General features: G+C 35.4%; 1 pseudogene; it reads left to right on the top strand.

Annotated features, from left to right (window-relative positions):
• Positions 1-7,563: 7,563 nt before the first annotated feature.
• LOC121266403 lies at positions 7,564-16,156 on the top strand (annotated as a pseudogene).
• Positions 16,157-18,490: the final 2,334 nt, after the last annotated feature.

Here is an 18,490-nt window from a genome sequence, read left to right as displayed (position 1 = left end):
TTAATTTAAAAATTATGTGGTTTTTATTGTGCATAATTTGTGAACAAGTCTAAAAAATTGAATTGTATATATTTATAGATACACACTTTGTAATATATAAATATATATTATTGATTTATATATATTTGAAATGCAGTGATTTAGTATTAAAGTTGAAAAATATAACATCAAAGAAGGTTAAAAATTGAAATTAAAAAACGATAGAAATATTCAATAATATTTTTCATTACAAATATTAAAAATAAAATACAAAATTTGATATTAACAGTCAGATGATAACGTTATCCGCAAAAGTCGAACTCCGTACCTCCTCAGTCAAGGTATCAACCTTGTCGTTGAGGATAGTTACACGATGGGTGAGTTCGGCAACAGACGCCGATATAGCCTCGAGCGATCGATCGATCTTATGATCGATATGCGCAGTTAGCTGTGAGATGACCGCATCAACCCAAGCAGGCCGCACATCTCCTGCAGATGTATTCGGCGTATGCTGACTACTACTCCCGACATGACCTGGCTCAGGCTGCGTCGGAGGAACTAGATCCTCTACAGGGGGTGGCTGACGTCCCCTCGCCTGTCCAATGCTACGTCGATGCGTGGTCATGTCGAGGGGGCTCATCTGATCTTTGACCTGGTCCTCTGGCTGGGTCGGCACTCCCCGTGCAAGTAATAGTCGGCTGATGAGGACACCATATGGGAGATTATCCGTGGAGACGATGCTCGCCTCGTAACGGATCCTCTGAAAGATGTGCAATGGCAAATCTATAGGATCTCCACGTGCCACTCGTATCAAAAATTGTGCCCGAAGCCGACTAAATGTGGTTTTATGAGCCACAGGATCGACATTTGTTGCAACAATAAGGTGCAAAATGCGGAAGAAATGCAGCAGATGGTTCTGGTTGAAGGCGTTCTTCCGCTCGATCTGCATGCGATCCCTCCCGGTGAGGATGTAGAAATCCTCGTCTCGGTCATCATCCCGAGCCTCGACGCCAGTATCCTCAGCCTCTGACTGGCCTGCATCTCTGGCTGATGCTGGCTCACATCCCCGACCAGTAGATGATGTAGAAGTGCCTACATCCTCACGGGGTGTCGAGTGTGCAAATGTCTCCACTCCTCGACGAATCCCAAGGTGCTCGCCGATGACATCTGCTGATACCTCAATGGAAACACCGCGTACAGTCACGGTGTGAGAGGATGCATCCTGAGGCATGTCACACATCCCCATATAGAATTCTTGAACCATTGAGGGGTATACCTTCCCCCTCAATGTGCAGATATTTCCCCAGCCTCTACTGAGGAAAACATCTCTCAGGTTCGTCTGCTGCCAACAGAGTTCGTCGAACTCATTAATTAAGATCTCTCGCTCTACCATAACAGTACGAGCTCCAATACGGGCAGTGTCCGACGTGGCTCCTTCCCTCCCTCGTTTCCTAGTATGCAGTGGAAGAGACATATCCTGAAAATAGAAAAGGAAAAAAAAAATTATTTACAATAATGCATTTTTTTGTATTAATTCTAAGATGCTCTGCCATAACGTTCGAACGTTTTATCTATAACGTTCGAACGTAAAGATAAAATGTTCGGATGTTTATTTATACATTCGCACGTAAAATAATGTCAATATATTTACATTCGAACGTAAAACAAATACGTTCGAATGTAACAATGTACGTTCGAACATAAGCAGTAAATAAATATTGGCTGACGTACGTTCGGACGTTAAAACAAATACGTTCGAACGTATTTGTTTTACGTGTGAACATAAATATGGACGTCCGAACGTCGAAGAATGAATAATGTAGAAAATCATTACGTTCGGATGTTATAATCAAACGTTCGAACGTGGAAGCCGTAACGGTTGTGTAATTTAAACGTCGTACGTTCGAACGTCTTGGTGAAACGTTCGAACGTTTCGATGCAGAATGGCTGAGTCGACTCAGCCATTATTGAAATCTCAAAAATTTCTCTACACGGTTCTAAATACCGAAATGTCACCGTGGAAATGAAGTATACACTTCAAGAAATATTTCTACGGTGACTATTCGGCAAATGACTAGCCGTGGTGGCCGGAAAATGAAGTTGAAAATCCGGCATCACTTATCCGGTTTAACACAAAACTCAATCCAAATTTTAAAAAAATACATGTTACTTGAATAAAAGATGAATGCCTACATTTAGTGACGGTTGTGGCGGAGTTGACGGCGGCGGCGAAGGAGGCGTGGCGGCGTGAAACGGAGTAGACGATGAACGTAATAGAAATGTCGTTTCGACGTTCGGTTTTGGCCTTATATACACATAACGTTCGAACGTAATTATCATTACGTTCGAACGTTTTTCAATTTAATATTATATTATAAATGTTTATGTTATAGATTACGATGTTATATAATATTATTGACAATTAGATTATTGGTTTTTTTGCGAGTGCTTGTTATATTTCTAAAGTTTAGCAATATGTTTATACATGCATGTTGTTGTGATTTTATGCTTACTCTTGAAATAATTGTGATTATTGTTTGTGAATTTTGTGAATAGTTTATGAGCTTATGGTGTTTATTGATTATTTAATAAGTAGTATATAGATATAAATAGATATATAAAATGTAGAATACATATTATATTATAAGTTAGTATATAATAAAGAATTTAATAAGTAACAATTTAATATATATTATTCATTTATATATATGGTATAATTTATATATTATATACATTTATGTTCTCATTTAAAGTATTATGCTATCATACTATACAATGTAGTATATAGTTATAGATATATAAAATGTAGAATACATATTATAGTATAAGTTAGTATATAATAAAGAATTTAATAAGTAACAATTTAATATATATTATTCATTTATATATATGGTATAGTTTATATATTATATACATTTATGTTCTCATTTAAAGTATTATGCTATCATACTATACAATGTAGTATATAGTTATAGATATATAAAATGTAGAATACATATTATAGTATAAGTTAGTATATAATAAAGAATTTAATAAGTAACAATTTAATATATATTATTCATTTATATATATGGTATAGTTTATATATTATATACATTTATGTTCTCATTTAAAGTATTATGCTATCATACTATACAATGTAGTATATAGTTATAGATATATAAAATGTAGAATACATATTATAGTATAAGTTAGTATATAATAAAGAATTTAATAAGTAACAATTTAATATATATTATTCATTTATATATATGGTATAGTTTATATATTATATACATTTATGTTCTCATTTAAAGTATTATGCTATCATACTATACAATGTAGTATATAGTTATAGATATATAAAATGTAGAATACATATTATAGTATAAGTTAGTATATAATAAAGAATTTAATAAGTAACAATTTAATATATATTATTCATTTATATATATGGTATAGTTTATATATTATATACATTTATGTTCTCATTTAAAGTATTATGCTATCATACTATACAATGTAGTATATAGTTATAGATATATAAAATGTAGAATACATATTATAGTATAAGTTAGTATATAATAAAGAATTTAATAAGTAACAATTTAATATATATTATTCATTTATATATATGGTATAATTTATATATTATATACATTTATGTTCTCATTTAAAGTATTATGCTATCATACTATACAATGTAGTATATAGTTATAGATATATAAAATGTAGAATACATATTATAGTATAAGTTAGTATATAATAAAGAATTTAATAAGTAACAATTTAATATATATTATTCATTTATATATATGGTATAGTTTATATATTATATACATTTATGTTCTCATTTAAAGTATTATGCTATCATACTATACAATGTAGTATATAGTTATAGATATATAAAATGTAGAATACATATTATAGTATAAGTTAGTATATAATAAAGAATTTAATAAGTAACAATTTAATATATATTATTCATTTATATATATGGTATAATTTATATATTATATACATTTATGTTCTCATTTAAAGTATTATGCTATCATACTATACAATGTAGTATATAGTTATAGATATATAAAATGTAGAATACATATTATAGTATAAGTTAGTATATAATAAAGAATTTAATAAGTAACAATTTAATATATATTATTCATTTATATATATGGTATAGTTTATATATTACGTTCGAACGTTAAATAAGAGTAGGACTATTACGTTCGAACGTTTCAGGTTAACGTTCGAACGTTAAATAAGAGCGGGAAATTTCCCGCTCGATTAAGGTATGTGTGTGATTATTCAGACTTTCGAACGTTTAGACTATGCGTTCGAACGTTATTTGATGAAAATCACCAGAAAATTATGTACATCCGAACACCAAATATGTTAACGTTCGAACGTTACTTAAATTAGTGCGGAAAATTTAACTCTGAAATATGGTGACACTTTGATGAAATAAACGTTCGGACGTTTAAGTTAAATGTTCGAACGTTTATCTCTAAATTTACAAACGTTCGAACGATAAATTGTGATACATTCGAACATATATGAGGAAAGTGCGGGAACTTTCCCGCTATATTTTATGATATAAATAAGAAGGGTACGTTCGAACGTGTACTGTAAACGTCCGAACGTTATGAGCGGATGAAATTTTAGCATATAATGTTCGGACGTACAACTTAAACGTTCGAACGTTTAAACTAATAATTTGCAGTATTAATCAGTACGCGCACGGGAGGAAGCGGATCATTTCTTCTTCTCCCGTGCGCGCAACAGAGCGAGAGAGAGAGAGAGACAGAGAGAGAGAGAGAGAGAGAGAGAGAGGGTGTTAGTGTGAGAGAGAGTTGAGTTAGAGAGTTAGAGAGAGTTGAGTTTTGGTAATAAAATATTTTTATTTCTTATCTTTATTTTAATTTTATGATATTTATAGAATGTGTTTTTGTTATAGAATATTTCTAATAAGTTAGTGTTGTATTTTTTTGAAGGATTGCTTGTTTTGGGAAGTTGGAAGATTTTGATTTGTAAGAGGATATTGTGAGTGCTAGGTATATTTCTAAACTTTATCAATATATTGTTGTGATTTTATACTTACTCTTGAAATATTGTGATTATTATTTGTATAGTTTGTAAATAGTTTGTGAGTTTTTGTAAATATGTTGTGATATGAATTTGAAATATTGTGTTTCTTATTAGAAATATATTTTCATTAGGCTTTGTTAATACATGTTTATTACTTACTCAATTTTAAAAATATGTTAATACATGTGGCATGTTATTTTGTGAATATATTGTGAGTTTTTTCTAGTATGTTGTGATATGAATTTTAAATATTTAAATTATTATTTGTGAATGACGTTTGAATATATTTAGATTATTACAAATAAGTAAGAAGTTCGTATGGTAGGAATCGTACGTTCGAACGTTTCAAGTTAACGTTCGAACGTTAAATAAGAGCGGGAAATTTCCCGCTCGATTAAGGTATGTGTGTGATTATTCAGACGTTCGAACGTGTAGACTATGCGTTCGAACGTTATTTGATGAAAATCACCAGAAAATTATGTACATCCGAACACCAAATATGTTAACGTTCGAACGTTACTTAAATTAGTGCGGAAAATTTAACTCTCAAATATGGTAACACTTTGATGAAATAAACGTTCGGACGTTTAAGTTAAATGTTCGAACGTTTATCTCTAAATTTAGAAAAGTTCGAACGAAAACTTGTGATACATTCGAACATATATGATTAAAGTGCGGGAACTTTCCCGCTAGATTTTATGTTATAAAGATATTATTACGTTCGAACGTGTACTGTAAACGTTCGAACGCTACGAGCATTTTATCAATAACGTTCGGACGTAAAACTTAAACGTTCGAACGTTTAAGTTAACGTTCGGACGTACAACTTAAACGTTCGAACGTTTAAACAAATAATTTTAGAACTTAAGCAGTGCGCGCACGGGAGCGCCATTGAACATTTTTTCTTCTCCCGTGCGCGCAACACAGAGAGAGAGAGAGTTGAGTTGGAGAGTTAGAGAGAGTTGAGTTTGGTAAGAAAAAATTTTTATTTCTTGTCTTTATTTGAATTTTATGATATTTATACAATGTGTTTTTGTGATATGGATTTGAAAAATTGTGATAATAATATTTTAAATTAAGTAATAATAAATAAAAGTAACTCTTTAAGAATTATAATAATTAAAATTATTATAATACCATTGAAATTTAAGAATGATAGTGTAAGTATAACAATTAAAGTTATATTTTAAGAATGATAATAATTAAAATTATAATATAACCTTTAAAATACTCTTCAATAAAAAAGTCTTGAAACTGCTAAATAAGTAGAGTTTGAATATGTAAATATACTTATTTATTATAAACTAAAGAGAAAGGAAATAAGGATCAAATAGATTCTTATATAAAAATTATATACTTATTGTCTATATAAGTAAATAACTCACTAAATTAAGTATAAGAATTAAGATTATAATTGTAGAATGATAATAATTAAAATTATATAATAACATTTAAAATTATATATAACAATTATAATCTCTAAATTTCGGTCTAATTGCTTGACTGTCATAGTCTCTTCGGCCTTGAGAGGAGTGTCGAGGTCGGATAGTTTGTGACGGTTAAGTAATTAGACCAAAATTTCAACATTTCTTTAAGATCATTCTCCCTCGTTGTGTACAAGACACGAAACAGGGGGTCACATAATCTTCCATCCCTCTTTAGTTTAACAAATATGGAGATATTGTTGTATGATTATATTGCTAGATGCGTGTGTCATTGCATAAATACCCTTAGACCCGTTTGGGAATCAGTGTACATTTATGTGTCCACTGATTCCTGAATTGTCCAGTGTGGACAGTTTGAGATTATATTATCTGTATTGCACATTTTTGTTACTCGCTACTTTCCACGTTTAATATGAAGTTTCGGTGTCTTCTTCATTGTTCTTCGGGTATACTGTTCGTCGGGTGACAATCCCGATATTTGAACATGTATACTTGGAGAATTATGGGGAGGTGCTGCCGAAATTTCTACTAACGTAGAAATTAGTAGAGTGACGAGATTTGCACAATATGGAGAATATAATCTCGAATGGGATAGGACCAACTACCTTATCAACAAAGTAATGAGAATTGGAGCATGACATGCATGTGAATTTTCAATGTACGTGTTATTAATATATAGATGTTTTTAGAAATGGATAAAAATTGGATGCGTCTGGACGATAGACTTGGAAAGGATTACGTACCCTATGCATGTGGAGTAAGAACTTTCATTGATTTTGCACGGGCTTCTGCTGATAGTCGTGGTTACATTAAGTGTCCATGTCGAGGGTCTAAAAATTTGTGTGCGATAGGATTGGATGAAGTAGAGCGTCATATATTTGTGAACGGTATGGATCTGGGGTATACGCGATGGGTACTGCATGGTGAGCCGTATGAAGGGTCAGCAGATGTATTGCACGATCATCACAATTATTTGCGGCACATGGATGATGATTATGAGCATGATGAGATGGAGGAGATGTTGGGTGACATTGGAGCTGGGATGTTTATGGATGAGGTTAACGACAATGCCTCAACTGGTGGATCAGGGACTGATTGTGAAAATTTCTCTTCACTGTGGGAAAATGCAAAGCGCGAGCTTTACCCAGGTTGTACAAAACATTCCAAAATGTCGTTTATTGTGCGGTTGCTTCACATTAAATCATTGTGTGGGATGTCGACGAAAGCAATAAACATGGTATTGGACTTATTTAACGAGGTGCTTCCCGAAGGGTCTGCATTGCCTAAGAACTTTTATGAAGCGAAGCAGTTGAGAAAGGGATTAGGATTTGAGTACAAGTCCATACATGCATGCAAGAATGATTGTGTATTGTTCTGGAAGGAGAACGAGGAGAAACAAGCATGTCCTGTATGTGGAGAGTCGAGGTGGAAAGGTAAGAAAAACGTTCCGGTTAAGGTGTTGCGGTATTTTCCCTTGAAACCTAGGTTGCAAAGACTATATATGTGTAAGAAAACAGCTCATGATATGAGGTGGCACGAGGAGAAAAGAGTTAAGAATGACGGGTATATGAGGCATCCAGCTGATTCACTTGCGTGGCAGTCTTTCGATAATCAGTATCCAGAGTTCGGGTTAGAAGCTCGGAACGTGCGCCTGGGACTCACAACCGATGGATTCAACCTTTTTGGGAATATGAGTACAAGTTATAGCACTTGGCCCGTGGTATTGATTCCGTACAATCTTCCACCATGGAGGTGCATGAAGGCGCCAAACTTTTTGTTAACTTTACTCATCCCTGGCCCTAGATCACCTGGGAATGATATTGACGTATTCATGCAGCCATTGATTGAAGAGCTGAAAGAGTTATGGGAAACAGGGGTTAGAACTTATGATGCATCTAAGTCGACATCTTTTCAGATGCATGCTGCAGTAATGTGGACCATAAATGATTTTCCGGCGTATGGGAATCTTTCCGGCTGGAGTACGAAAGGGAAGTTAGCGTGTCCGACGTGTAATAAAGAAACTGCTAGTGAGTGGCTAAAATTTTCTCAGAAGTTGTGTTTCATGGGTCATCGACGTTATTTACCAGCAAATCATGCATGGAGAAGAGAATGTGCCAAGTTTGATGGGAGAGTAGAGGATAGGATTACACCAAAAGAGTTATCTGGAGAAGAGATAGTGGAACAACCGGAACATGTTAGAGCGAACAATTTTGGCAAAGGTCGGGGAAAGAACAAGAGAAAACGAGCCATACCAGAATTGAATTGGACAAAGCGTAGTATTTTTTTTGACTTGCCGTATTGGTCGTCATGCAAGTTGCGACATAGTTTGGATGTAATGCATATAGAGAAGAATATTTGTGATAATATACTGGGTACATTGATGAGTATTAACAAAAAGACGAAAGACACGATCAAGACGAGGAAAGATCTTGAGAGAATGAGAATTAAACATAATCTGCATTTACGGGTGGAAGGCAACAGGGTGGTTATGCCGCATGCATGTTTTACGATGACGAGGGAGGAGAGGATGGATTTCTGCAAATGGTTGCAAGGTGTGAAGTTGCCAGATGGTTATGCTTCAAATATTGGTAGATGCGTGAGTCCTGATGATTGGAAAATCAATGGATTGAAAAGTCATGATTGTCACGTATTTTTGCAGAAGTTATTACCTGTGGGAATTCGTGGGAAGCTTACATCTAATGTACGTGTGGCCATATCTGAACTATGTATGTTTTTCAAGGATTTGTGCGCTCGGGTAGTAAATCGAGATGTGTTGTCGAAATTGGAAGAAGACATTGCTACTATACTATGTAAATTTGAGCAGATCTTTCCACCATCATTTTTTGATGTCATGGTCCATTTAGCAATACATTTACCGCGAGAGGTACTTCTGGGTGGACCGGTGCAGTTCCGTTGGATGTATCCAGTTGAAAGATATTTGGGTCGATTGAAGCGCACTGTTGGGAATAAAGCCAAAGCTGAGGGTTCAATAGCAGAGGCCTATATACACGATGAATGGTTAACATTTTGCTCTCTATATCTTCGTGGTGTTGAGACACGATTTAATCGTCAAGAGCGAAATGCTGATCTTGCTACTCCGCCTCCTCGTGAGCTATCAGTGTTTTCCCAGAATGTACGACCCTTGGGTGCACAAACAGGTTACGATTTAATTGATGGAGAGTTGGGTAAAGTTCGGTGGTATGTGCTAAATAACTGCCGAGAGATTGATGATTATCTTAGGTATGTCATTTCATTTCTTTGAATAATTATAGTTTTCTTTAAATTAATTAGAATTGTTGTGCTCAAAATATACTTCTTTTGCAACATGTTATAACAGTGACCACATGGACAAACTTAGGACGGAAGACGTAGAAAATATAGAGGCAAGACACGAGGAAGAATTTCCCGGATGGTTTGAAGAACGTGTATGAACTAAAATTATATATATGTTATATTGTGAAATTTTTAACTCTGGATAATGAAATAATCAATATAATCTATTTCAATTTATAGATTTTGGAACAACGTGCTCGTGATCCCGGATCAATTTCTTCTGAATTGTATGCATTGGCCCGTGGTCCCTCAAATAGAGCACTTCGATATACTGCATGCACGGTCCGAGGTTATAGATTCCATACTTTGGACCGTGAACGTAATAGAAAGACTCAAAATTGTGGTGTGTTGGTCGAGGGGAGTCATGGAACAGATGATATTGACTATTATGGTGTCATACGTGATATTATCGGATTGAAATATCTGGGTGGGTCCGTAACATATGTCTTTAAATGTGATTGGTGGGATCTAGGCGGTGGTCGGGTTTCGATACATAGGGATAATCACTTTACGAGTGTCAATACTGCATCTAAATGGTACGAAGATGATCCATTCGTATTGGCTTGTCAAGCTACCCAAGTCTATTACTTGATTGATCCAATGAAAAGTGCTGATGAAGATAGTGGGGAGATAACTTGGCGAGTCGTACAAAAATTTATTTCTCGAAATATATATGAAGCAGGAACGGGTGCAGATTACGAGTATAGTGGAGATGAAGATGACACTCCGATTGTTGAGGCATACCAGGAAGATGGAGAGGGTATTAACTTGTTTGTTGACCTCGGTGCACTCGAGTTGCTCCCCTTGTGTAGAGATGATGTCCCACCCGTACATCTCGACCCGTCTGTATTAAATGATCATTCAATTCAAGTCAGTGAGGAGGAAGAAGAAGAAGACGAGTCAGAAGAAGAAGACGAATCAGAATCCGGGCAGGAGGTGGATAGAGATGATGAAGAAGAGGTGCATGATGATGATGAAGATGTTATTGATGGAGATTCTGAAACAAGCATGGAAAATTCATCTGAAGAATAAAAGTACTAAATATTTTATTCATATAGGTGAGTATAAAATATCTTGAATTTTCATAATTTCTTCTAATTAATTTTCTTTGATATAATTAATTATTTTCAAGAATGCCGCCAAAACGACAACGAAGAAATGTGCCTCCCTCCAAGTCCAAGTCCTGAACCCATTGAGGACTTCTCACTCGAGGAATCCGTTCCTGAAGATCAAGCTAACACAGAAGAGAACAACAGCCAGTCGACACCTACCAGTAAGGAAATATTGTCGTTGATAATTATATATATAGTTAATACTTTTTTCTCAATAACTATATAATTATAATTATAGTATATCTATTATCATGTAGTTGATGCATCTGCACGTCGCGGTCGTGGCTATACACGTGGAATCTCTCTTGAAAAAAATAGAAGGCATGGTAAACTGAAGGTCACAATTCCTGATAATTCCACTGGAGGAGTGGATGATAGTGCAGCAGCGCTTTCCTCCTATATTGGCACATTAGTTCGAGCTTATGCTCCATTTTATGTGCGCTCATGGCGAGATGTTCCGAATGAGATTAAGGAGCACATTCGAAGTCGTGTGCTGGTGAGTTTACTTTTCAGTACATTTTTTTAACCTAGATTAATATATTATATTTTTTTCCTGATTCCCTTATTAGGATGAATTCGACCTCGACTTTGGCCGTAGCGAGGATTTGAGAACCGTGAATGAGTTGATGGCTACACTATTCCGACGTCACAAAGGACGATGTCATGACCACTTCAAGAAGTTTGAAACGTTGGAAGAGGCTGCGCAGTCTCCTTTTCAGCAGATGAAGTTAGATGATTGGAGAAAGTGTTGTGATCTTTTCGCATCTCCAGATTATCAGGTATTTTACATTTATCTCTTTTAATTATTTACATTCATATTCGTTTTATATATTATATGTATACATATTACAATTAACATTTTTAATATATTTTGTAGCACTTGAGTTCTACAAATGCACAGAATAGATCCGTTATGACTGTCCACCATCGTGCCGGTTCAAGGTCATTCCATCGTCTTGCTGAAAAAATGGTAATTAAAAAATTATAGAATTCATTTATTTTCCTGATATTATTTCTGATAAGTACTAATATTATCTTTTTAAAATTGCTAATATTCTCGCTTTTTTAGAAACGTGATGATCCTGAAAACTTTTCCCTCATTCATATCTATGCTGCTGCTCACACTAATGAGCATAGTGAGTGGATGGATCCTGTCGCTGCAGATAATTATGTAAGCAGTGTTAATTTTGTTAAATAAATAGATATATAATATTTTAATAGTTTATTTCTTATTTCTATTTCTTTTAATACGTTACTAATTATTTACGATCATTACCTTTTAAATTGCAGAGCAAAATGTTGGAGATGCAGTCCGCTTCTGAGGAATCATCTCCTAGTGACATAGACATATTCACGCAAGTGCTCGGGCCGCAGTCTAGTATGGCAAGAGGTTTGGGACGATCTATCAAGCATAAATGTTCATCCTCCTCAACCTCATCGGCTTCACAAATTAATAATCTTACGGCAGATTTAGAAGCTGCACGGCGTGAGAATGAGTATATGAGGTCCAGACAACAAGAGTTAGAGTCTCTCTTAGAACGACAGTCTCATTTAGAGACGCGTTTGCAGGACCAACAGAGAGACCAGGAGGAAAGAATACGCAATGAAGTGCAAGAGCAAGTGCAACGGGAGATGATGGTGCAAATGGAACGTGTTATGTCGTTGCAACAAAATCCCCGTGGGCGAGGGAAAAAGAAGAAATAACTTTTATCAATATTTCTGACTAGTTTTAATATCTAATTTTGTACTTTTATAAGACATTGTTACTTCTTAATTGGGTATGTAATATGATACTATTGGTATTATGTTTTTAAATTTTATGAAATTAGTATTTCTGATCTGTACGTTCGAATGTAAATAAAAATCGTTCGAACGTTGGTTCACACTGTAACAAACGTTCGAACGTAAATACAATTGAATCGTACGAACGTTAAACTATACGTTCGAACGTACTCACGCTTAAACGAACAAACCGTTCGAACGGTAAAGCGACTAACGTTCGAACAGAAAACTTGCATTCGGACGCTCCTTCGTTTACATTCGAGTATACGTCCGAACATTAAACGCGCTACGTTTGAACATTAACGTTTTCGTTCGAACAAATATTCGAACGTTTAATGTAATTAACGTTCGGACGCATTAACATTCGAACGTACATTTTATACGTTCGAACACGATCTCCAACGAACGTCAACTTCTCTCATTCGAACGCCAATCGGTCGGGTATAATGTCCGAACGTTATTTTCTATGACAGTTCATAACCGTCACCAAAAAATGAACGTTCGAACGTTGTACCGAACGGAACACTTCCAACCGTCACTAAAAATATTTTTTGTGACGGTTGTACAGTAAACCGTCACCAAATATTTTCTGTGACGCACTTTAGGTGATGGTCATGGTGACGGTTTCAAACCGTCACCAAAAATTTTTGGTGACGGTTTGCCATTTTTTTGTGACAGTTTTCTCTGTCACAAAATACACATTCTGTTGTAGTGAGTAGATAAATAAAATATAGGCAAATAGTTTTTTGATCATTTATTATTACACAAAGAGGTAATTATGAGACAATGATAATTATAAGATAACGAATATGAAAATATTTTGATTATTATGAAAATCATATCACTTAGATCATTTAATAATTATGAAAATAAATTAAGGATATTATTGATTAAATTAAATTCTTAATTTGATATTAATTCTATCGTAATAATACTTTTCTATTAAATATTAAAAATGTCTGAGAAATTTTATTTTTTAATAAGAAATTAGCGATACAGTTACCAAGCAATTATTTCTTCCCCGCCTCCGCGGCGAGTTTTCTCTCCCTGCACGCAAGAGAACCCCGGCCCTGAGGGCCCATGTTTACTGCTCAATCTTGCGCTAACGTCAATTTTGTAGGGCAATAGTACCGTGATCGTTAGAATGTCGCGGCAAGAGCAGTACTTATTCAATAATTTTGAATGATCAGGAGGCGTCGAAAATATGGATCAAGTAAACCAAGTCTACAAAATCAAAGTCATAAGATTTAGACAGGGTCAGCTCCGTCGCTTATAATCAGTATTTTGGTTAATAGATGAGATGAGATGAAATGAGATGTGATGAGATAAAAATTAAAAATAAAAAATTATTATAAAAAATTATTTTAATTTTAAAATTTTAATTTATTTATTATATTTGATGTGAGAGTTTAAAAAAAAGAATAATGATGAAGGATATAATTAATGAGATGATATAATTTGAATAACCAAACCAGGTCTACATGGAGGATTATATATATGCACTCTTTTGCTGGATATATAATCGCTGCTGAATCCTGTTGTCTTAAAGGCTCTTCGTAAACAAGTTCTGAGTAGTCTGGCACCGGCTGACCCCAGCTGTGTATGGGCATTAATGCCCAGACTCATCATGTGTTCAGCTCTCGTACATGAAAAAAATTACTTGTTCTCAAAAACAAAAGCACAAACAATAGATCATTTTCTCTCTATATAACTTGCTCTTGTAGGAAAAAAATATGCTAAGCCCAGTAAGGTTTTCGAGCTGCCGAGGCGTGGCGTTTGAGATCAATCGGCAGCTTCGTGCAGATCCCTTTGCCATCAAAATACCAGCCGCGGAAGAGACCCCAAGCAACGCAATATTTTGGCAAAGCTCTTCTAGAGAGTTCCGGACTTCTTTCATTCAGAGGTCTTTAAGTAAAACCAGCAGCCACTTTTGTGATCTTGACCCAAATGAAGATCACGAAGAAGACACAGACAGCTTACAGGCTGTGCTGGAAGAAGGGAGCGACGAGGAGAAACAGAAGCAAAGCCCACTTCGACTTCTGGCCACTAGCAAACGCGAACATCCATCAAAGCCTAGTGCTCAAAAGAATTCGAGGCTATCGGTTATACTGCTCGATCAGGGGTTGCTCACAGTGTACAAGCGACTCTTTGCGGTTTGCTTGGCTCTGAATATGACTGGCTTAGTTCTTGCTGCCACAGGGTATTTCCCATATGCAAGACGCAGGTCGTCGCTCTTCTCCATTGCAAACATACTTGCTTTGACGCTCTGCCGGAGCGAGGCCTTCCTACGTGTTATTTTCCGGCTCGCGGTGAAGATATTTGGAAGACCATGGGTCCCTCTGTTTCTCAAGACTGCGACTACATCTCTTCTACAGAGTCTTGGTGGAATCCATAGCGGCTGCGGGGTCTCCTCGATTGCATGGCTCGTACATGCCTTAGTCCTCACCCTCAAAGACAGAGAAAACACGTCACCTGACATTATAGGTGTGGCCTCCACTATTCTTGGCCTTCTTTGTCTGTCTTCTTTGGCAGCATTCCCTCTCGTCCGGCATCTCCACCACAATGCATTCGAAAGAACGCATCGCTTTGCTGGGTGGACTGCTCTTGCTCTCCTCTGGGCCTTTATTATACTCACAATCTCTTATGATCCAAAAACCAAATCTTACAAGAATGATATGGGCTCCAGGCTGATTAAACAGCAAGAGTTCTGGTTCACAGCAGCCATCACGCTGCTAATCATTTTGCCATGGCTGATCGTGAGACGAGTAGCCGTTAATGTCTCTGCGCCGTCAGGCCACGCCTCAATCATCAAGTTTGAGGGCGGAGTGAAAGCTGGCATATTGGGTAGGATTAGTCCGTCCCCTTTATCTGAATGGCACGCTTTCGGCATCATTTCTGATGACAAGGATCTGCACATGATGCTAGCAGGTGCTGTTGGGGATTTCACGAAGTCCTTGGTCTCGAACCCTCCAAGCCATTTGTGGGTTCGACAGGTGCACTTTGCGGGCCTGCCTTACCTCGTTAACATGTATGAGAGGGTTGTGTTGGTGGCAACCGGTTCGGGGATTTGCGTCTTTCTATCATTCCTGTTGCAGCAAAGTTCAGCTGATGTGTGCTTGGTTTGGGTAGCGAAGGGAATCGAGCAAAACTTTGGGAAGGAAATCAAAGAGATGGTTTGTGGATGGCCAAAAGAGAAGGTGATTGTCCATGATACCGCAGTGCTGGGACGTCCCAATGTGTCTCAACTGAGCATTGAAGCTGCTAGAAACTGGAGGGCAGAAGTAGTCATCGTAACCAGCAATCCAGAAGGAAGTAGGGACGTTGTCAATGCATGCAAAACCGCTGGAATTCCTGCCTTTGGTCCGATATGGGACTCGTAAATCCAACATGATCGGTAGTGCACGCTAAAAAATGTTCTTTTTTCCTTTACCATAAACCAGGCTCAAGTAGTTTGTGCATTACTTTCATTTTCATCCTGTCATATTTTCCATAATCGCTTAGACAACGTTAACCCTTTTGCATTTTCTTTATCAATTCTCGATTGAAGTTTGGTACTGCTCATGTTACCTGTTTCTTTCTTGGATGTACTATACCCACAAACAGATCTATAAAAAATAAATATACAAATGGGTTTTGCTATGTACAAGCAAGTTTGTGTACCAATCTGGGTACTAATGTTATTGCCTTCATATTCTAAATTCAAATTAGCATTGTTTTCAATAAAATCTATTTTCTGACCAATCATATTGAATGAGTGCGCGTTTAGTGCGCAGAATTGCTTACAATTAAATTTTTCTTCACAAATTAACATGCATATATAATTTCATATCATATGTTAAACTTTTTTTAATATCAATTAAAATAAATTTATAATTTAATACTCAACATCAAATCATATCAATTTATAAATTTACTTTTGTTAGATATCTAATTTGTGGCTAAAATATTTATCTTTCATTTATAGAAGACGCCAATTAACTTATTGACTTGGTCTTAAATTAATCATTAAATGGACACCAAGCCTGGAGCAGTACTAGTTATTCGATAAATTATATTACGTTAATTGTAACCTTCAGTATCTTTTCTAAGCTTATAAATATTTAGTCCTTCGGACTCTCTTTCTTCCAGGTACCCTGTTTCTTCCAAAAACGTCGTTATTGGAACCCATTGCTAAAAGTATTAATCCTTAGTACCATCCGGAGCAAGATACTGTCATTCTTAAAACATGCATGTCACATTAATAAGTATGCTTAAAGATATATTACTCAAATATGTATAAACGCGGCCACAAATTAATTTGATTAATTGCGTATGAAAAATGATAAGGTTATTACTCTCTTACTACTCATTTTATATTTATTTTTTTTAATTTTTTATTTTACTTAATAGTTAAAGAAATAACTATTAGTAAAATTATAGATTTTTATTTATTTTTTTCTTAATTGTTAAGGATATTGTTAAGAAAATACTTAAAAAAATGATAAAAAAAATAAAAAAATAAAAATAAACTATGAATAATAAATAGATAGTAATAGGATAAAACTCTATCATTATCCGTTCCGTATATAGGAGATACAAATTTCAACAAACTGCAAGCTTAGATAATGGCTAAATTACTTTTTTCATTGCCGTACGTCTTTTGAACAAACTTAAGGAACTAGACTGGCAAATGATTTTTTATACCACGCGTCCCATCTGGATAATGCCCTCGGAGTTGAAAAATAAACACGTGATGTCTGCAATACGAAGGCAAGCAGCATAACGCAGCGATAAAAATTAGCAGTTTCATACGGCAAGGGAAGAGTGGTTGCCGGCCGAACTAAACCAGTTGACAATGCAATTGAGATCCCTGCAATCTCCTGTCTAGAATATTGCCGAAAGGTCTGGAAGGAGTGTACGTAGGTATATATATGGTGGCGTACGTCCACCCATATTACATTTGTCTGCAATACTTGACAATAGATTTATGTAAGGAACCCCGGTCTATGAAATGGACCTGGATTGCCTGTGACTCTCTTAGCGAATATTTGCAAGTTTCGAGTCAAATGCCACTCGATCGAAGTTCATGCTTAAGCAAATATGCATCACGCGAGAGCAACTTAGGGTGTTGAGCCCGCCCACCCAGCGGGCACAGTACTCCCTCCATATATATGGGAGTTTTCCGAATTGCCTGCGATTCAGTGAGCAAATTGCAAGAAATAATTAATTCTCCATAAAACGAAAAATGCCTTCTAAATTTGGTGAAAATTGTGGATATCCATCATAAACTACGTTGCGGCCGCGACGTGCATGTCAACGACAAACTAGCAGGAACCTATATATGGGGAGGGCTCTTGGTTCCAAAAATTTACAGCTTCAATCGAACAGTACCCACCGTACTTCATTATATAGCATTAGCATCAAGCCGGTTTGAATGGATTGATAGATATTTCAATTCTAACTAATTTCATCTAATTATTAATTTTTTTTAAAATTTTTATATAAAACATAATAAATAATTCAATTTTTTTAATTTAAAAAAAATTAAAAAAAATATTTTAATAATATTTTATTTAACTTTTATCTAATCTTAACTCATTATCCAAACTTCTATTAATGAGTTTTAAACTTCATCCCAGCAACCCAAGACATTGGGACAGACATAAAAAAAAAAAAAAACGAAATTAATAGGCCAACCAATTAAGCTTCTGGCGAATAACATCCATCTAATTAATTCACCCACCACAAGAATTTAAATTAAGCTGATTTTTTTTTAATCTAAAGTCAACC

This window comes from Juglans microcarpa x Juglans regia, chromosome 5D (assembly GCF_004785595.1).
Source record: "Juglans microcarpa x Juglans regia isolate MS1-56 chromosome 5D, Jm3101_v1.0, whole genome shotgun sequence".
NCBI lineage: Eukaryota > Viridiplantae > Streptophyta > Magnoliopsida > Fagales > Juglandaceae > Juglans > Juglans microcarpa x Juglans regia.
This window is presented reverse-complemented; position numbering and strand designations above follow the sequence as displayed.